Source organism: Toxorhynchites rutilus, chromosome 2 (assembly GCF_029784135.1).
Source record: "Toxorhynchites rutilus septentrionalis strain SRP chromosome 2, ASM2978413v1, whole genome shotgun sequence".
Classification (NCBI taxonomy): domain Eukaryota; kingdom Metazoa; phylum Arthropoda; class Insecta; order Diptera; family Culicidae; genus Toxorhynchites; species Toxorhynchites rutilus.
Window position 1 is genome coordinate 21684148 of NC_073745.1, and position 23280 is coordinate 21707427.

The window sequence follows — 23280 nt, forward strand, 5'->3', positions numbered from 1 at the left end:
TGTTAATCAAAGCTCTCACTGTGCACAACACTATTTTAATTTTTGATTTATTTCTAACTGAACATGTCGCATTCAAAATTTCGTATTACGCAAATTACGTTGCCACATTTGATAGCAAGAGTTTTCTACATCACGGTTCACGTTTAACGATTTGGCCATCAATCAAAAAGTTTACCAAAGCCAAAGCTTATGAAAATTTAGTGTTTGATTACAAACCTTTTTCGTATAATGCAAAAAAAAATGAAATTCATTTTTCTGAAAAACGTATTTTTTTAAATTCTAAAAAAAATATTAAATGAATAACCCTTACAATTTTCAACAAGTCATCCATACATCAAAAAATGGGCACTTTTACAGGAAACAAGTTTTTTTTAACAACAATTCTTTGAAGAAATTACAATTGATTTTAATGTTTGTTTTAGATCTCATTAATACGTCAACTTTCTATCTTTCATAGAAAACGTGAAAAAGTTGTGGCTGAGAAACCTCTTTCCCTGTAACAGTGACCTTCATCTGATGTATGGATGACTTGTTGGTAATTATATGGTTTATTCATGTATATTTTATTCAGAATTTAAAAAACTTGTTTTTCAGAAAAATGGATTCCAATTTTCAAAATATTTTTTCAACGAATTTTCTTTCATTTGGTTGATATTTTTGAAATAAAACATAAATAATTCCCTACATTTCATTCTTCAACCAACATTCAGTAGTTGTTACAGCTTTTGAGAGAGAAATATTTTTAAATTTGGAGTTTTTTTGAAAATTTTTGAAAAAACTGTAAAGCTCACAAAATGTTCGTTAAAGAATGAAATGTAGGAAACTATTATAGTTTAAGAATTAAATGTTGGAAAAACAAGTTTTCAATCAAATGTATCAAACAACAAAATTATTTTTAAAATTAAAATTATTTTTCTCAAAAACACGTTTTTAAGAATTATGTACAAAAATGATATAATTACCAACAATTCACCCATACATCGGAAGAAGGGCACTGCTACAGGAAAAAAGCTTTCCTAACAGCATATTTTTCATGTTAGGTTTAAAAATTACTGTTCATTATGTTCAACTCGTAACATTTTATTATGTTAATTATCGCGATTGACATATTCTGCAAAGCTTTTCATAATTAGCATCACGTCAAGAGTATGTCAAACGCGAAAATTTACACACCAAAATGTCAGATATATTTCAGAAACTATACAAGATAGAAAGTTATTTTAATTAGATCTAAAAGTATATCGAATACAATATATCGCTATTTGGATTTTGAACAAAATTAAAATTAGTTGTAATTTTTTCAAAGAAAAACTTGAAAAAAATTTTATAAAACATTTCCCCTATAAAAGTGCCAATCTTTCTATGTAAGGATAACTTGTTTGGACTATATATATATATATATATATATATATATATATATATATATATATATATATATATATATATATATATATATATATATATATATATATATATATATATATATATATATATATAAATATTTTGAGCGCATTTTTTAAAACATTTTTTGGTATTTGTTTTACAAAAATTTAAATAATTTCCTACACTTCATTCTTTGACCAAAATTTGCTAAAAAAAACTAAACTTGGGCTTTTTTCTGAAAGTAGTTTTTTTATGTTTCAAGTATGCAAAGTTGCTTAAATGACCAATGTCTTTACACCCACAATGTTTCACTGTAATCTGAGATGTTACTGCTAATGGCCAGTCGAGTTGGTATGAAATTCGTCATGTAAAAAAAAGTCCACAAACCAAACACACAAATCACTGTTGTCCAATTGCAATTTTTTCTGGATAATTTTATTGGTTGTTTTAAACAATCATTGAAGAGCAAACAACTGATTTTTACAATAGACTCAAAATATTCATTCGACAATAAAAAAAAAAAATCAAAAAGGCATTGAACACTCCTTTCTCAGCATCATGATAAAAGCTTCATCAAACAGCTGATAACGGACCTTAATCCGTATTTTTCTTCGTGAATATATCTTTTTCGTGTAATCCCAAACGTAACTTCTCACTTTCAAGTCAACAGCAGTTGAGGGATCGAAGCTGTTGCTTGTCATGCAACCATCAGAGGCAAAGACCTCTGTATTGTCAGCTTGTATTGGCCTCCGAGAGCTGCGGTTAGCCGCAAACAACTTGTTGACATGTGCTCACTCCTTCCTGAGCCACGATTGATCTTGGGAGACTTCAACTCTCACGGAACTGCCTGGGGGGAACAGTACGACGACAATCGTTCATCGTTGATATATGACCTTTGTAACAGCTTCAATATGACCGTTTTGAACACTGGGGAAACAACACGTGTACCTAAACCTCCTACTAACCCAAGTGCTCTTGACCTCTCGCTTTGCTCGAATTCACTATCGTTAGATTGCAAGTGGAATGTAATCCAGGACCCCAACGGTAGTGACCACTTGCCAATCAAAATTTCCATCACCATTGGGTCGAATTCTTCTGAATCTATAAACATGGCATATGACCTCACAAGACACATTGACTGGAAAAAATATGCGGACGCGATTGCTCAATTCCAGAGATGGTTTGCCTCCATTGGAGGAGTATAACTTCATTTCTCGTTTGATCTATGACAGCGCGGTTCGCGCTCAAACGAAACCCATCCCAGGTTCCACTATTCGTCGAAGGCCTCCCAATCTATGGTGGGATAGCATATGTTCCAAGCTTTATGTAGAAAAACCGAATGCATTTAAAGCTTTTCGGAAACGTGGAACCCCTGAAAATTTTCAGACGTATTTGGACCTTGAAAATCAATTTAAAAACTTGATCAAAGGAAAAAAACGTGCTTATTGGCGAACTTTCGTGGGAGGTTTGTCACGAGAAACGTCAATGAAAAAATTATGGAAAGTGGCTCGAAACATGAGAAATCGCTCTTCATCGAATAAAAGCGAAGAATATTCACATCGATGGATATTTAATTTTACACGGAAGGTTTGTCCCGATTCCGTTCCTGTGCAAAAAATTGTTCAAGATATACCACAAGATAGGTGCGATCTTGATTCCGAGTTTCGATGGTAGAATTCTCTTTCGCTCTCCTTTCTTGTAACAATTCGGCTCCAGGAACGGATAGAATTAAGTTCAACTTGTTGAAACACCTCCCTGATGTGGCGAAACATCGCTTGTTGAATTTACTCAATCGGTTTCTGGAGCATAATATTGTTCCAGATGATTGGAGACAAGTACGAGTTATAGCTATTCAAAAACCCGGAAAACCCGCGTCCGACTTCAATTCGTACCGCCCAATAGCAATGCTGTCTTGTATACGGAAATTGTTGGAGAAAATGATCTTGTTTCGCCTTGATCGTTGGGTTGAAACGAATGGCCTACTCTCAGATACACAATATGGGTTCCGCAGGGGCAAGGGGACGAATGATTGTCTTGCGTTGCTTTCTTCAGAAATTCAAATGGCTTACGCCGAAAAAAAACAAATGGCTTCAATATTCTTGGACATAAAGGGGGCCTTTGATTCTGTTTCAATAGAGGTTTTGTCAGACAAATTACACTCTCGGGGTCTACCGCCTCTATTGAATAATATGTTATATAACTTGCTTTGTGAGAAACATTTGAATTTTTCTCACGGAGATTCGGCAGTGAGTCGGGTCTCTTACATGGGCCTCCCTCAGGGCTCCTGTTTAAGCTCCCATTTGTACAACTTCTATGTAAGCGACATCGACAATTGCCTTACACAAAATTGCAGCCTAAGATAACTTGCAGATGATGGAGTGGTGTCTGTCGTAGGATCAAACGAATCCGACCTGCAAGGACCCTCACAAGATACTTTGAACAATTTTTCAACCTGGGCCATTGGGCTTGGGATCGAATTCTCCACGGAGAAAACAGAGATGGTGGTTTTTTCCAGGAAGCATAAACCAGCAAAACCAAAGCTTCAACTTTTGGGTAAACCGATCACTCATGCTATGTCATTCAAGTATCTTGGGGTCTGGTTCGACTCTAAATGTACCTGGCGGGCCCATATTGGGTATCTGAGTAAAAAATGTCAACAAAGAATAAACTTTCTCCGTACAATTACCGGCACCTGGTGGGGAGCCCATCCCGAAGATCTTATAATGTTGTATCGAACAACTATTCTCTCAGTGATGGAGTATGGCAGTTTCTGTTTTCAATCAGCTGCCAAAACACATCTCATTAAACTCGAGCGAATTCAGTATCTTTGTCTCCGTATTGCGTTGGGATGTATGCCCTCAACGCATACCATGAGTCTCGAGGATTTGGCAGGCGTACTCCCACTAAAAGATCGCTTCAATTTATTATCTCTTCGGTTCTGAACTCATTGGTGATCGGAAATTTTGAGCAGCTGATCGGTCTAAATTTTCATTCTGGATTCATGACTTCATATCATGAATTCATCTCCATGCAGGTTGATCCTTCTTCGTATATTCCCAACCGTGTTTGTTTTCCTGACTACATCAATTCCTCTGTACATTTTGATCTGTTCATGAAGGAGAAAATCCATGGAATTCCAGATTATCATCGATCGGGGATCGTTCCTACGATCTTCAATGCAAAGTATGGGCGTATCAATTGTGATAATATGTACTTTACTGATGGGTCCTCTATGAATGAGTCCACAAGATTTGGAGTGTTCAACGAATTTTTTAGCACCTCCCACAGTCTTCAGAATCCTTGCTCAGTGTATATTGCTGAATTGGCAGCAATTCATTGGGCGCTGGACAGCGTCGCCTCACGACCTGTTGAACACTATTACATTGTAACGGATAGTCTTAGCTCTGTCGAAGCTATCCGTTCAGTGAGGCCGGAAAAGCACTCGCCGTACTTCCTTGAGAGAATACGAGAAATTTTGAGTGCTTTAACCAGACGCTGTTATGTCATTACCTTTGTCTGGGTCCCTTCACATTGCTCAATTCCGGGTAATGAGAGGGCTGACTCATTGGCAAAGGTAGGTGCAATTGAAGGCGATATTTATCAGCGTCAAATCGCCTTCAATGAATTTTATTCTTTAGTCCGCAAAAATACCATCGCTAACTGGCAACGTAAGTGGAACGAATATGAATTGGGTCGGTGGCTTCACTCGATTATCCCTAAGGTTAGCCTCAAACCATGGTTCAAAAGTCTGGACTTGAGTCGGGACTTTATTCGCACCTTCTCTCGACTCATGTCCAATCACTGTTCGTTAGACGCGCTACTCTTTCGTTTTAATCTTGCCGATGGCAATATCTGTGCTTGTGGCCAAGGTTATCACGACATCGAACACGTTGTTTGGTCTTGCGAGGTGTATCTTGTTGCCAGATCGAATTTAGAAAACTCTCTTCGGGCCAGAGGAAGACAGCCCAATGTGCCGGTGAGAGATGTGTTGGCTCGGTTAGACCTTGATTACATGTCCCAAATATATGTCTTCCTAAAAGTTATCGATCTTCGTGTGTGATTGTCCTTATATCCTTATATTCTCCTTTTCCTTTTCCTTCGCGAGAAATCAAATCCCTTCTTACTAACAATAGAATAAGGTGAAATGTAAATACGTGTTAGATATAAGATAGGCTTAAGAATTGAGTATGATGAATGTGAGTGCGAATGTGAGTGTGAACATTGTCAACATATCCTTATATCCCTTCCTTTTCCTGAAAAAAATGTCACCCTTCTAAACTCGAGCAAACCGCGAGTAATCGGTTCTCTACTTCATTAACACTAGAATTAATGAAAAATGTTTATATATACTTGTAACAATACAGATAGGAGTTTGGCTCCTTTAAACTTATGTAACTGAGCCTGTAAAAATAAACGATTTATTAAAAAAAAAGTCAACAGCTGTGGCATAAACAATGCACCACCCACTCCGCAACGAAGATATCTTGTATCATAATTTACCCGTCCTCTAGTGATTGTCCCGACAATGCCAATTATCTGGTATGTCGTAAGCTGTTCGGCTGGAATAAATCTTCGCAGGATTATGATTCCGATCGCAGCGTCGATGCAGCCCCGAAACACTAGGCGCACACACACTATCATTCCAACTTAATTAAGCCATAAATTGTGTACGTAATCCGTGCAGTAAAAGCCCCTTTTTGCCACCCACTAATTTCTAGAGCCTGTTCCGCTGCGTCGAGAGATGCTGCTGCGAGAAGAATCCGAACTATTATTATTTTGCTGCCCACGGCGTACTTATAGTATTTCTCCAAACCCTCCCGAGGTGAGTGGGGGGTTTGATGAGTGAGTTGCCACAAAGCAACGATTAGCCTTATTTCTGGCTAATTTCCGAGCTAAGATTCCCAGACATTTCGCTTCGATCGTTCTCACAGTTCCACCACTTTTTATTTCGGAGCCAGCCACTCTCACTCTCCACCGCTTTCAACGAAGCCCCGAAACCTCCCCGCGGACGAGGTTCAAACGGATTGAAAATCTTTCCTAAATACTCGAACATGGCGAACGTGTTCGGAAACGGTAATTCACCGCAGTCGGGAAGTCCGCTGCGTGTTTTTCCTTCTCTCGGAATGAGCACGAACAGGACCCGTAGTCAGAGTGAGCCAAGGAACGATTGGAGTCGTGCGGTGGGAAGGGATTGCAATTTTCTGCCTGTTTCTCAGTAGGTAGCTACGGAGCAAACCTGATATGGTCCCCGATGGGAGGTTGAACGGCAGCTTTCGAAACTTTTCAAGAGGGGTGAATTTGTCGAAAGAGTACAAGTTCACTTAGCTTGGCTTTTTCGGGTTGTCCGTTTAAGGAAATGTATGATAAACACGTGATGTTGGCGCAACCTATGAATGGCGTTTGTGGTATTTGTTTTTATTTTTGTTCCGGGAAGCGAGAGTTTTCTGCTTCAGGAAGCGGTCCCAAGTGGATGGTTCCGGAGATCGTCTTCAACCATGATATGCACGTTGTTTTCATTATAACCCTCATCGATTTTGTTTCATTATTTAGAATAAAAATTCAGTGCACGAAAATAAAAACATGTAACGTAATGTAAGTTAGCTCAACCAACGTAGAAAATTTGCGAATAAATGCTCAGATTAGCTTGACTGTTGGGTAGGGATAAAGGTAGGCCAACGGGATCTTTCGATGAAGTAGGATACAATTATTGTTATGGGAAATAAAATATCTTCCTCTTGATCTTTGAATTCACGAAAAAGTAATAATGAAGAAGGGACGATAAATTTACCAACCTTACTGAATGAATAAACCATCATATGAGAATCTATTTTCCATGAATATTGTAGATTTCAATAATGTAATTTGATTTTGTTGGAAAAATTACAAATATATTGTTCCCAAACATGAAAAAATGTACAGAAATGATGTATTGTTAATTTGATAAGAGGTACCTAAAAAATTAATTTTTTGGCGACTTCAACATTGAATTGTATAGTAAGACGTAACTTTTATTATGTTTTCTAAGAGTTTTCTAAGAGCTAAGAGTGTGTGGTTCATGATTCCAACAAAACTGAAATGAAGAGGCTGTGGTATCCTAGATTTTGTGTATAGTTGAAAGGAAAGTTCGAGTGTGTTGATTACTACATTAAGAAAGGAATGGATATCGGTTTTTGAACAATTTTTAGTGTTGTGTGATGTTGTTTGTAGGATTATCACAGAGACCAGATCAAAATTAACTTTTTTTGTGACAACAATGATTTATCATTAGCTGCGTGTGAAGGCACCATCTAAGAGATATTGGGATATTGAGACTTGCTCCTTGTGGAATTTCATGATTCTGACTGGGCTGATTTAGTGTAGGTTTTGAAATGGCGATGACATAATGCATCCTCATGAAGGTAGATGTCCAATCTTTTCCTGACAGTTGTGTAACCTGGTTGGATTCGATGAATTTTGTTGGCTTCCACAAAAACAAACACCAGGCAACAGTGTTGCCACGAGTACAGATTTATCTGAAATGGTACAGATTTTTTCGACTTTTTCGTACAGATTCTTTCGTACAATTTTTCGTACAGAGTACAGATTTTCAGGAGTGATGAATCAATAAAATAGGGAGTTGATAAAACAGATGATGTAGAGATTCGATTACTATGATCAGACCCTCAATGCTACTGCAATTTCAAGTCCTAGAAACATTTCCAATCTAACAAGCATCAAATAAGTATAGGAAGCGCTTTTAAGATTTTTATGATGATAAATGAATGCCGTGCCTAAATATGAAATTGCTCCGTTGGACAAAAATAGGTTAGGTTAAAAGAAATGACAGTTCACTCGCTTTTTAATATTCTTACTACGCCTTATTCACAATGTTGAATTTTAAAAATTTGATCAAACATCATAGAGCAGCTCGAAACTTGTAATAACTGATACAGTCAAAAATTAGTTTCTCTCTCTCATGAATCATGTATGCGTGTACCGATGTGTTACGGTTACAAAAGAAATTTCTAGAAACATCGCAATTCCGGAAAATTCTAGAGGCAGCATATTTGATTATTTAGAGCAGGGATGGACAAATGGTAGTCCGCGGTCTACCGGTTGCTTGCGTAGGTATTCCGGGGTGCCCGCCAGCTGGTCTAGGATAGTGTCTAGTTTAGATTTTAATCCAATCGCAACAGATTAAATATCTCTACCTTTTACCGTGATCATTCTATAAGGAATTTATGCTAAACTCAATAAAACTTATTAGTTGTAAGATATTTCTTCATCGAAAAATTAACTTAATTTTTGGAGAAAGATTCGCCTTTGAAGACTGCGAATGCGAAATTTCACGAAGTATTGTTATTTTTACTTTATAACTATGATAAGTAATGTAAATTAATTGTGCGGATTTCTCTCAAGAAATATAATCATAAATAGAACAACAGTGATGAATAAGAAATTAGAAACTTCTAAAATTAAATGTTGGAAATATTGGGTGAAAACTGTCAGCATAATGTTTTGAGCTGTTTGGTTTGCTTGCAATCCTGATATTTTGCTTTGGGAAACATTTCGGCAACGTTTCAAAATATGCAATTCGCACGCATGATATTATAGAAAGAACTCGATTCAATTAGATTCTATCGATTTACAAAATACGAAAATTTGTTCGGTGTGATAATTATAGGGATAACATTGACCGTTCAAATCAATTTACATAATAGGGGCCAATATTTCTGATAGATGGTTCTTCTACCTCTAAATAATTGATTAATAATCATGTTGGGTGTATTCTTATGGAGAATAAATTTTTGTGTGTTCATAAATGAAAATTACTTTAAAAAAAATCAACGATTTTGATTGATGAGACTTCACAGAAAAAGAAGTATTACTTATAAATTGTGTAGTAACCGATATTTATTTTTATTTAATAGAAAAAATTATCATTGAATATTTATTAGTATGACCTATTGTTTTCCTTTAATTAACCTTCATATACTCGAGCATACGGTCTCACAGAGCGATAATCAATTTTTCATTTAATTTCTCTTTTTTTTAACTTTAAATAAAAAACAATAACGCCTAAAAATACACAATAATAAAATTGTAGAGACACGCACAGTCTGTGACACCGTGCGCGAGTATACGAGTTACGCGCGAGTACAGGAGGGTTTCAAAATTTGTTTTATCGTCTAGTACTACATCATTTTCTAATGACCGCTGGTAGACCGCGACCTAATATTTGAACAATTAGTCGCCCGTAATGCCCAAAAGTTCGGCCACCCCTGATCTAGAGTTCCTCTTTTCTTTCGAGTTAATCTTTCGCTCACGGCTTAAGGGGATATTCTAGTGTAGAGACTCAATTTTTGGACAAATGCGGCTTAAAACGTTTTTTCTTACGTTTCCCGATTTTTTAAAAATAGTATAATTTAGAGAATATTATTTTCTAGAGGTTCATGCGATAGAGAGATGCCTGCAGATTGTATTCATACAATTTCGACATGAATCGGTTCAGTAGAACTTGAGATATCGTGTACGCCAGTATGGAAAAACAAGTTTAGAGAAAAACGCGTTTGAAGTTTGAATGCGTTGAAATTGTCATTGCCGTACCAGGTTTGAAATCGCATCACTAAAATGGCTCGAACTCGGCGAATAAAAGGATTTTCGATAAGTCCTTTTATTCACCGATAAGGGTATATTCTTGAATGCCTAAACTACAGAAATATGAAGGAAAAAAATTTCGATTTTTCTCAAATTTCTAGACTAGAATACTGCCTTAATACATAATGCAATTTCATTAGAATATTGGGTGATGTAATGCAATAGCACACAGCGCAAAAAAGCGCATTGGTATAAAATTCTAGGAATTCGGCTTCAATAGAAAGTAGTGTATACAGTAAAACCTATTTTTGTGCGGTTTTTATGCAATTTTTTGTGCGATCGCACAAAAAATACATGAAAAATCTCGTCCGATTTTTTGTGCGGTATTTGAAAAAAATGAAGTCATTGGTCATTTTTTTTCTATCTTTGATGTGTATTTTATCGCTCTACTTAGGGACTGTGTCAGCTAATTCCCAACCTAATGTTTTGTTTTGTTTGTTTCAAGGTGTTAGTGGAGCTTATTGGAAAGAGCAAAGAGTCGATTTTATGATTCGTGCAAGCGAGTAGGCCGCTTATTAAAGTGAAAAGGCTTTATATGCATCATTATAAGAGAAAGAGAAAGATGATAGAAAAAAATGTATGCTTGCGTAATGTAAATTTTCGTCTGCAAAAAATAAAGTTCCTATTGTTATCGAGTATTTTTTTTGGGTATTTTTCGTCACGTGAATGTTTTACCATCTCTTCTCTTCCAGTTTATCTAATCAGCGGTGAAGTTTTCTCATTTTTACTTCAGAAATATTGACGAAAATAAAATACTAATCAAGTCGGGTTAGACAGACACTCCACCGACAAAGAACAAACATTTTGTTTTGAAAACAATTTGATCATCTCCTCCTTCTTTTTTAACGGATGCCCACTAACTACGTTTGCAAATGCAACCAGATATCATGGACGAATCAACCGAACGGTTTTTGAAACGTAATCCGAATTTGTCAATTTGTGGTGAGATAGATATATATATATATTGGGCTGTCAAAAAAGTCCTGCGGTATTTCCGCGAGGTGTCGTTATAAGCGCGTAGTTCTAGTTGTATTCATTGTATCGAGTCATACTATAGCTTGTTGGAAAGGTATTTGCGCGCTATAATATAGTCCTTGACAGTGTTTTGTTTGGTTAAGTCGTTCGTGAGTTATAGTGTCGCAAATATGGAGCAAAATAAAGAGAAAATCCGACCTATTTTACAGTACTACTATGACAAAGGCAAAAATGCATCTCAAGCTGCCAATAAAATTTGTGCAGTTTATGGACCCGATACAGTTTCCATTTCCACCGCACAACGATGGTTTCAACGTTTTCGTTCTGGTGTAGAGGTCGTCGAAGATGCGCCACGCTCCGGAAGGCCTGTCGTCGAAAATTGCGACAAAATCGCTGAATTAGCCGAGAAAGACCGGGATAGTAGCAGCCGTAGCATCGGTCAAGAGCTGGGGATGAGTCATCAAACCGTTATTAACCATTTGAAGAAGCTTGGATTCACAAAGAAGCTCGATATATGGGTGCCACACACGTTGACGCAAAAAAACATCTTCGCTGCTGAATCGCAACAAAATCGACCCGTTTCTGAAGCGGATGGTGACTGGCGATGAAAAGTGGGCCACTTACGACAACGTGAAGCGCAAACGGTCGTGGTCGAAGCCCGCTGAAGCGGCTCAGACGGTGGCCAAGCCCTCATTAACGGCCAGGAAGGTGTTTTCATCTCACTGTTTGGTGGGATTGTCAAGGAATAATCTATTATGAGCTGCTTCCCTATGGCCAAACGCTCAATTCGGACCTGTACTGCCAACAACTGGACCGCTTGAAGGTAGCACTCATGAAGAAGAGGCCATCTTTGATAAACAGAGGCCGCATTGTGACGCGCCAGAAGCTCCGGGAGCTCGGATGGGAGGTTCTTTTGCATCCGCCGTATAGTCCGGACCTTGCACCAAGTGACTACCACCTGTTTTTGTCCATGGCGAACGAGCTAAGTAGTCAGAAGTTAGCCACAAAAGAGGCCTGTGAAAATTGGCTATCCGAGTTTTTTGCCAATAAGGAAGCGAGCTTCTATAACAGGGGTATTATGAAGTTGGTATCTCGTTGGGAACAAGTCATCGAACAAAACGGCGCATATATAAAAAATACCGCAGGACTTTTTTGACAGCCTAACATATATTTTGCGAAATTCACGAAAAAAAACAACGTTTACTTAAGGTGTCCGTCTTTACAACCCTTCCCCAAAATTTGGGAAGACTATGTACAAGCAAGCACGGAAAGGTTCTTTCGCTCATTTCTGCACAACTAATTATGAATCTGTTTTGTATCTGCTTGGGATGATCATGGCGAAGAGAATGCAGCAAGCAATCGTGAGATTACACGATGAATCATTTTCAACTCTCCGACCTTATTCATTCGGGACTGTGAGTGAACCTAACTTAACAAAGAGTAGACAACAACATTCAATGCATGATTACTCCTTTGAAAGAATCTTGCGAAACAAAATAACAAATGAGTCAAAATAGGCTCCATCTGCGTGCAGGTATGATTTTATTTTCCCTTCTACTCTCTTCCTTGTTAGCATAAATGTCCAAGGGTGGTTTTTTTGGGATACAAAATTTCATTGTTGTGCCCAGGCGCGAAACATTCAAAAAACTAAAATTCGGTTTTCAAAAAACTCAAATTTTAACGTCTGCAACCAGAGATGTCAACCTTCCTGGTATTTCAGGATTTCCCAGACTTTTTAACACGTTCCCTGATATCCTGACAAACACTCAATTTTCCCTGATTTTTCTGGAATGATCCTGATTTTTCCTGATTTTGTACGTTTTACTTTATTAGAATGAACATTGTACATAATAAATATACGAAGTTTTCCTGGTTGGAAATGAGAATTGTCATAATAGACTATGAAAAACAGCTCTACAGTCCGCCGTTGTATAATGCTTAATCTTAATCGGAGATATCCTGTCAAATTTTATCAAACCTTGGCGTGAAAAAAAGATACTTTATCAGATCAGCACGCCCAGTTCCAGTTTCAAATCATCATATTTTGAATGGAAATAATTAGTTGTTTTTTGAATTGTTAAAACATAATTCTTACTTTACAACTTTGTCAATAAATTTCCTGATATTTTCACCAAAACTCATCATCATTAGCATAAACTTTCGAAATTGATCTCGAAGCTGAACTTATTCATTATTATCGAAGCTCTATTATGAGCTTCTACTAACCAAACAGTTGATAAATTCTCACAACTACTGCTCGTAACAATCTAAAGAAACTTCCAGAATTAGTCAATGCGATAGCACTCGTGTTCCATCAGAGCAACGCAAAACTTCATGGCTCTTTGACAACACGTCAATTTATTTTGGAGTCTGGCTGGAATGTGCTATCCCACCAGCTAAACTAACCGGATATTGCATTTTCAGATTATCACAGATAAAGGTCCCTGCGAAATTCTCTCAAGCACACGAACTTCGACACTATGGACAGCATAGAAAATATCTTTCTTTTATAAATAAAACAGTTGTCGACGAGAAAGCAAACATTCTGGTGGATACATTTTTTGAGCTGTGGAAAAAGATCGAAAGATCGTGGAGCAAAACTGTGCATATAAATTTCAGTAAATGTATGTCTGCGTATAAAAATCATGCGTTTGTGTTTCCAAAAGTCGGTTTGAACTTTTCGGACAACACAGTATGAGCATCCTGATTTCTCCTGATCTTAATTTTCACTCTCCCTGATTTTTAAAAATAATAGTTGGCAACCCTGTCTGCAACACTAAGTAATGAAGTTCGAATGAGCTAATATTTTGTATAGGGTATATTATCGTGCAAATCAACATTTCGCAACAAGTTCCGAATGAAAAATGGAGATAATTATTTTTATTGACACTTAAAACCATATGTTTCGTCTCGTACTCCGAAAAAAAAAAGTCCCAGAGTGTCGATTTATGATAATTTTTTTTTTTCGAGATGACTCTAGATCTCGACGTTTCATGCAATTTTAAGACAGGTGTGTCACATCAAATTGCATCACGGAAAAAACGCTGTAGAAATTCGCCCAGTAGACCGATCCTTTTGAAAATTTTAGACAGTAAAATAAAAACTATTAAACAACTTTTGGCATTTTCTTTTTATTCATACTTCGAGCCCAAGCCCGTATGCTCGCAGCTTCCTCTTTACCCCGTCCATAAGGTTCTGTACAACGTCAGGTTGTAGTTTTTTTTTAACAGAAATCCATTTTCTCTTGAAGTCCGCCTCCGATTTGACAACTTTTGGGTTCTTCCGGAGGGCCTGCTTCATAATCGCCCAATATTTCTCTATTGGGCGAAGCTCCGGCGCGTTGGGCGGGTTCATTTCCTTTGGCACGAAGGTGACCCCGTTGGCTTCGTACCACTCCAACACGTCCTTTGAATAGTGGCACGAAGCGAGATCCGGCCAGAAGATGGTCGGTCCCTCGTGCTGCTTCAATAGTGGTAGTAAGCGCTTCTGTAGGCACTTCTTAAGGTAAACCTGCCCGTTTACCGTGCCGGTCTTCACGAAGGGGGCGCTCCGCTTTCCGCGAGAGCAGATCGCTTGCCACACCATGTACTTTTTGGCAAACTTGGATAGTTTCTGCTTGCGAATCTCCTCCGGAACGCTGAATTTGTCCTCTGCGGAGAAGAACAACAGGCCCGGCGGCTGACGAAAGTCCGCTTTGACGTAGGTTTCGTCGTCCATTACCAGGCAATGCGGCTTCGTCAGCATTTCGGTGTACAGCTTCCGGGCTCGCGTCTTCCCCACCATGTTTTGCCTTTCGTCGCGGTTAGGAGCCTTCTGAACCTTGTATGTACACAGGCCCTCCCGCTTCTTGGTCCGCTGGACGAATGAACTTGACAAACTCAGCTTATTGGCGACATCCCGGACCGAAATTCTCGGATCACGTCTAAACTGCTTAACTAGGCGCTTGTGATCTTTTTCACTGACGGAGCATCCATTTTTGCCCCTCTTCACCTTCCGGTCGATGGTTAGGTTCTCGAAGTATCGTTTTAGTACTCTGCTGACCGTGGATTGGACGATTCCCAGCATCTTACCGATGTCCCGATGTGACAACTCCGGATTCTCGAAATGAGTGCGTAGGATTAATTCACGACGATCTTTTTCGTTCGACGACATTTTTCCAAATTTACGAAAAATTTACAGTGAAGCATGGCCAACGTGATCTATACACTCTTATCTGATTATAAGCGAAAGCTGAAGATATAATTCCTAAAAATTAAATTTCTACAGCGTTTTTTCCGTGATGCAATTTGATGTGACACACCCTTTAGGATATAGATTCCAATTTATGCTCTTCTCTTTACTTTCAGAATACACTTTTCTACTTCATTTTATAATGAGGTGTAATATTGTCACGCATTTATGCAACAGCACCAGTGGCTGTGTGGATAGCGTGGTCGTGTAAAACAGCCTTGCATTTCAGCCGACCTTGGTTCGATTCCCGTTGATATATCTTGAACTTGTTTTTGGGTACAATCCCACGCACTCTGAGAGAAAAAGATGTCTGCTCTTAGACGTACAAACATTTTAAAGCTTTTGAAAAGGGTGCTTTTAATTATTCATTTCACTCTTCAGCACACGGAAAAGCATTTTTTCTGTCGATGATGAAATGTTTTCTATCATCGCTAATTTGGGTGTAGAGGTAATGTGTAGACGCCATTCATCTTATTTATCTTCTTCTTCTGGATTGCAAAGTTTCTGTCGCCTGGCCGAAAAGAAAGTCCCCTAATCGAGAAACATCGGTCAACGGATTAAAGTTTTCCCAGGGAGATCTAAGATGAATACATTAAAAAAGAGTATTCTTCATTCGCACCCTTAGAGTCGTCCCCTTCGTGGAACACGAAGAATTACGGGGTTGTGTCCGGGCAGCAATCCGAAGCAGGAGTTGAGTTGTACCTTCTTCTAACGGTATCGGATTTAAACAATGAATTAAATTATATACCTATCGCAGCGCCGCGCGTGGTGATAATTGAAAACGTGGACTTATGGGGTTTCTCAAACAAACCAATATTTACAACCTCAATTTTAGGGGTTTGTAGAACTAACTTGTTCTGAAATTTTTATAGTAGATGTAAGGGTATCTACATTTACTATAAACATTTCTCAAAAATCATCAAAAAGCCCATTTTGATAAAAGTGGCGTTTATGGGGGTTCTTAAACAATCGATCCAGTAGGTAGTTTTATTCTTCATCACAAAATATTAGACTCGTTTTTTTTTATTTTTATAATTTCCATTTCCATCTTAGGGTGATCCGAAAAATCAATTTATTCCCCTTTTGTCCGAAAACGGCCTTTTTCGAAAAGCTACTGGACCGATTTAAATGATCGACATACCAAATTAAAGCTAATAACCTAGTCTTTTTTGATTAGATTGATGCCTTTTTTGGTTTTTAAGTTATGATTTTTCAAAGTTAACCGAAGGTCCAAAAGATATTTTTTCAAAAATTCATCACATTCGAACTACTGAACTGACTCAGATGTAACTCTGTAACATAACATGTAATGTAACATAAATGTAACACAACAAACTGAAGTCAATGAGCTAGTCTTCTTCGAACAAATGTCATAGTCACGAATGGATTCTAGTCGCATATATCTAGTCTAGTCGGATAGGAATATTGAACGAAGACTAAAAAAAATGTAACTTTTAAAAATCATAACTCGAAAACGAAAAAAAGAATCTGAAAAAAAAATCCAAAAATTATAAATTTTGAACTGGAAATAAATTTCAAAATTTATGATTTTTTGATAAAATTCATTTTTGGTAAAAAATGGTGAAAAGTTGATTTGGCTACCCTAATGGAAAAAAAATACGAGTCTTATATTTGCGATAAGGAACACAAGTATCACTTTTCACGAGAATCTGTGAACCACTATATCGATTTGGCTTGGAATAGCTGAATAACACGTTTTTGTTCGTTATTCCCTCATTGTCAATCTTCAGAATCAAATAAACGACAGATGGTTCATATCTGTCGATGGTTTGTACACTGAGAGAAAAAATTAGTAAATATAACGAATTTTTTGGTAAATACTACCAATCTATAGTCATTTTCGACCGTACTAATAAACACATATGTCAAGCAGAACCATGATTCGGAAGCCCAATATCGGCTACATTTTATCGCCGAAAATGCACGTATCAGAATTATACCTCCGTATTGCCTTATGGGAACAATGAAAATGGTTAATACGCGCTTTTCTCACCAGTTTTCAGATATGACAATATCCAAGCTTACTAATGTTATCGAGTAAAATATACTAATCTCTGGTAGGGATGCGGGTTTGTTGACAATATGTACAAAAAATTTGTACATTCTACTAATTTTGCATTACCAAATATATTTGGTAGTTTTCGACCGAGGATTTTTCTAAGTGTAGCCACATGTACCTATCTCCATTTGAAACGCACTCAGCGTGCTTTGAAAATTGCAAAACAGCTTGCTCTGACAAAAACAAATAAATCCTAAATTCATGTCAGACGAGACTCTCACTCTGGATGTACTCATTATCGGGGCCGGCCTGTCCGGGTTGTGTGCGGCAAGAATCATCCGACGCAAGTGGCCAGAAGTGAACATCAAATTGCTGGAAAAATCACACAAAGCGGGTGGCCAACTGGACGGATTACAGTCACGATGGATCACGCCGGATCATTTCCACGCCATTGACCTGTGTCGGGAGCTTGGTGTTCCGCTTGGTTGTGTGGAAGCGGTGACCGATGCCGATTCGAACCATAGGATGCGCCACGTAACACCCTTCGAGGGGCGCTTTCTGTTTGGCCTGCTGGCAAAGATTGAAAGTGAACGTCTTATGAGGGAAATCGATTCGCTCTGCTCGAGTCGATTTATCACCGAAAACCCCATGAATATGGATGTGTTTCTCGAGAGAAAGTTACTGCTGGAAGAATCGAAAGTTTTCTTTCGGTTTTTGATCAAAATCAGCTGTGGCTTTAACCCGGTCGAACTGAGTGTGACGGATTGGATAAAGTTTTGTCGTTCAGTATCGTCTATGAAAAACTTGTATGAGATGTTGATGAAGGCTGAAACGCATTTGGTACCAGTCGGTGGTGGAGGATGGGAAGCTTTGGTGGAGAAACTCATCGAAGCGGTTGGAGTGGAAAATATTGCTTTCTCGACCAAAGCTACTCGAATAGAGCAACCAGAGGAGGATATTGTGTTGGTGAGCGACGAGTATGGAACTAAATGGAAATCCAGGACCGTTATTTGTGCTATTTCGTGTAATGACCTGCTGTGTATCGATTTCGTTCCTGTCCGTCCGCTGGACCTCAGGGCGCCATTACCCAATGCAATGATCACACACGTCACTAATTTTCAGGCCAAATACCAAACTTGCTTTTGGAGAGAACATGGCTTTTCGGGCAATATATTTCTGCCATCGTATCGAATAGTGTGCACCGAAAAGGACCCAACAACACTGGAGGGATCATTTTTCCATGCATACAATTTGAGTCCCCATCGGGTCCAATGCTCAATTTTAAATATTCTGGCAGTGAAGTTGAAATGTCATTCTCTCCGTTGCCCTATGCATTTTGAGACAATGAGACAAGGTTTACCATTTTATTTCGATGTGACTTCATCCTCATCCCGACGATGTATATTTTCCTCATCCAATGTCAGCTGCTGGTTTCGTGGCTTCATCAATGGATCCGTCCAAGGAGGTAATTGAGTTGAACTAATTCTGATCCCATTAGCTGCAGTACAAATACGTGCCATCCTTCAGGACTTAAAGCAGCCATCCTTGCCCTGCTCGAAGTTCGGCCCCAGACGATAAATTTTCTAGACGTTACGGAAATGCAGTGCTTGCATTTCAAATACTTTCCCAAGTATTCCTTTCTCGAACGGCGCTGGTATTCAATTAATCTAGCGGGATTAAGTCGAATTGCGGCAATTATTGGCATCGCAACCGCCTCCGTTGCGATGTTCCACGGATTCACTAAAATTGCGACTGGATTGGAGGAGCTTGAGACAGAGTGAAGCGATTATAAAATTGGATTCCGTAATTCAGACTCAATAAACTCACTGAAAAATCTCGGTAATTTATTTTCCCTAAAACCGCGATCCTCCCAACATCATCATAGCTTCTTAGGTCGTTATAAGTGCAATAGCATATTTATGTATTGACAGGTAGCTCTTTCCATGGACTATATAGATGATTATAATCATTCCCATTATGAGCACAATGAACCATGAATCGTACGCTCGTTCTGACGAACCGACTCAAATGAGCGGCTCGTAGGCGCTCGCCCGTCTCTAAGTGTGTGTAGGGAAACCGCGAGTAATACGAACAGTGGAGGTAATATGGACAGGGTGTTGATTTGTATAGCTACATTTTGAATTTCAAATTTCTGTTAATGAGAATACCTTCTACATGTTATTCTATAATATTAAAGCCACCCAATTGCAATGAAAACTGATCAAAAGTGGAAAAGGGAAACAAAAACCTAAAATCGTGAATGACTCCCCGTGTGGATGTAATTTTATCTGCTGCGATATTAAGCCTTTTCAGTGGTTCAATATCAAAATTCAATTCGCTGATAGCTACATTTCGGTTTGTGAGTTAACAGAGAAGAGATATTAGTTATGTACGGAAAAGTGAATTCATTTTTGAGTGGAAAATTTAAACTATTGAAAAATATTGTATCGGTAGGGTAAAACGGACAGTTACCAGTGGGAGTGAGATGAACTGTGAAAAGTCTGTTTAATCTGTTCCTAAGGAATGCCCTGCGTTTATAAATGGAAAACAAATCGCCAAATGTGGACTGTTAAGAGGCTGACTGGAACCAAAAGCAAAATAGTTGAGGGTCTGTCCGTTTATACTGCTGAAAAGCACGATATCACTTCTAGGTGGATTAATTCGATTAATTTCATCATTCAACAGACATTCGTGATGAATTCAGACCTTAGTTGAATAAAATTATTCCTCTCGCGATCGATAAACCTCTACGCTTCATATATTACAAACCTGTCCATATTACCCCCACTATATGTCCATTTTACCCGCACTGAAAAAAATGTTGCATTTCAGTGAAAAACATCGAAAAACACTTTTCGTAAAATATTTGACCAATATATTACATACAGTATATTGAATTGCGATAAACTGCATTAAAGTTTTGGGACATGAGTTTCCAAAGATATAATAGAAGATCTTCTTAACCTGTCCGTTTTACCCCCACCTATGTGAAAAATATTACTTTCATAAAAATTCCCAATATAGTTTTGAATTTCGGAAATATTGAGAAATTCGAAAATTCGCCGTAGTGAGTGTGGACTACGGAAAAGATGAATATCTCCGTAAATGTTCATGTTTATGTACCCCAGTGTACCCCTTCCGATGAGCTAGTGTCAAATTTTGTTGCGATCACTCGGCTAACCACCCTTATGTTGAGTTGTTTGATCAATATGGAGTTCACCGCAAAATAACCATATTGTTCCGCTACATGTTGACGTTCACGTTCCCGGGGATATAAACCCAACTAGAGATAGGCGAGCGCTCACGAGCTGCTCATTTAAGCCGGTTCGTAAGAACGAGCGTGCGATCCATGGGTCATTACAAATGAACCACGGTTCAAAAATAAAGCTGCGGTTCAAAAAAGTGCCGCTTTTCTAATGAGTTCAAGAAAGAGCCGCTTTTCGAACGAGTCTTGGCTCAAAAAAGAGCCGTGGTTCAAAAAAGATTCGGATCATTTCAATGGACGAGCGGCTATGAGCCGATCACTGAAATGAACCATTTTGCCCTCATCTATCTCAGTCACCACAACAAAGAAGTATACTTATTTTGTACTTTATGCAAAAATATATCAGTTCATACTCTTCCTGAAAGTATTTCAATGTCTAGTGAATCTTTTCACCAACCCAAACGGTGCTCCTATGAATAATACATAACGATACTCAGTATAAACAAGTATAAACAAGTTGTCATCCATGCTTGAAGAAAGGCCTGATGGAAAACTACATGTATTGCGGCAGAGAGCATTATTGTACAGGGTTTTCCAATTTTAAATTCCGAAAGTAAATTGAAATAAAACACACTTAGAATTCGAATTTCGATGAAACTTTTATTTCAAATTAAAGTTTGGTTTATGCCATTATGTGTGAAATACAACATCATTCAAATGTCCATCTAGGGCTTCCTCGCACACCTTGATCTGGAACAGGCAATTTTCGATGACTTTTCGGCACATATGGGGCGGTATCTCGGTCATAACTTCACGAATGTTGTCTTTCAAATGTTCAAGAGTTTGCGGAGAGTTGGCATAGACACGGTCTTTCGCAGAACCCCACAAAAAAAAAGTCTAGCGGGTTCAAATCGCATGATCTGGACGGCCAATTGGCATCACCAAAACGCGAAATTATGCGTCCCTCAAATTTCGTTCGCAATATGGCCATGTTCGGTCGTGTTGTGTGGCACGTGGCGCCGTCCTGCTGAAACCACATGTCATCCGTATCCATATCTTCAATTTGTGGCAAAAAAAAAATCGGTAAACATGCGGCCATAGCGCTCACCATTCACAGTTACCGTCTCACCGTCCTCATTTTCAAAGAAATACGGCCCGATGACTCCACCAGACCATAATGCGCACCAAACAGTGACTTTTGGCGGATGCAATGGCCTTTCAACAATCACGTGTGGATTTTCTGAGCCCCATATAAGGAAATTTTGGGTGTTCACATAGCCACCGAGCTCGAAATGTGCCTCATCGCTGAAGAAAATTTGATGCGAAAATTCATCATTTTGCTGCTGTTGTTCGTTCATCCAATCGACGTATGCCCAACGCATTCCATGGTCACCACGCTCTAATTTTTGTACCAGTTGGACTTTATATGGATGTAGGTACAAGTCCAAATGCAAAATTCGCCACAATGATGTGTTTGACAAGCCCAATTGCTGAGCACGCCGTGGAATCGAAATATTCGGGTCATCCTCCACACTGGTAGCAACAGCAGCAAAATTTTCGGCCAAACGCACATTACGATGATGCACAGGTTTCACAATATCCGCTACGGATCCAGTTTGTTCGAATTTACGCACTACATTAGCGATTGTGTGCTTTGTAGGCCGCCCATGACGACCAAAATCCGTCCGTAATGCTCGAAAAACATTCACCGGTTTTTCATCATTTTTATAGTATAATTTAACCAAAACGATCCATATTGTAAAATGGCAGACATTCAACTAACGATATGACGCTTTGGTTGAAAGCTATGTCAAACGGTTGTCAGCGCAGGGCTGTATACTTTCGGAAGCCCGAAATGGAAAACCCTTTACATGTTCAAACAGAAAGTGGAAAACGCCAAACTAATTATTTTTGTGATACATGCGAACACCTGAACCGCATTTTGGGAACATAAAAACATAAACATAAATCAACTTTGTTCATCTTTTATACATTTATACGTTACACATATTCTTCATGTAATCCTACAATGATATACATCACTGCTTTTTCAAGTGAAAAGAATTCCGATCGCAAAGGGTTGATTTACAAACAAATTAATTAGTTAACTTTGTTTTCTGGCGAAACTATCGCAAATGTAATTGTATAGTTCATTTTCACCGTTAAACGAACTTTCGTGAAAGGTGTCATAGAATAGAGACTTGTGTAAACATCGACGGAAGCAACTAGGAATACAAATTTGTAGTTTAAACTCGAGTAAAGACCATTACAGCATTATTCGATTGGTTAGAACTGATGAATATAGAACCAAAAACATTGATACAGTTTCGGAGCTAACTTCTTTCTATGCAAATATTCACACCTCTGATTAGCAAAATATAATCCGGTCCCGGCGGGGATCAACAGTGCTTATCAGAAAATTGAATTTAAAAACAACCCCTCGATTTAATTGAAGGTGAGGAGGTTTTGCTTGCGTTAGGTTATATAATAATTATTATCGACTGATATCCTCCTTGGATAGCATTAACGTTCCAGTGGAACTTTTGCCTTCTCAACGTAGCATTACTTGCGTCATTTTTATTAGTAATACTTGGTTGAGATTTCTATGCCGAATAACACACACGCCTTAAATGCACTCTGGAGTGACAAACTCTGGAATACGCGTGACCACAGTGCAACCCGGAAGAATTTTCTTTGATGAAAAATCCCCCGGCCAGAACGGGAATCGAACCCGAACCCCCGGCATGATAGTGTGGGACGCTAACCACTCGGCCACGGGAGCACAATCGACTGATATCCTAGTCCGTTTATAATGTGGATACCAATGCTA

General features: G+C 38.4%; 1 protein-coding gene across 1 annotated transcript in view; it reads left to right on the forward strand.

The window, feature by feature from the left end:
* Window positions 1-23280, forward strand: part of LOC129769628 (5-hydroxytryptamine receptor 1A) — a 220886-nt gene that overhangs the window by 168755 nt on the left and 28851 nt on the right. The gene's annotated exons all lie outside the window — the stretch shown is intronic.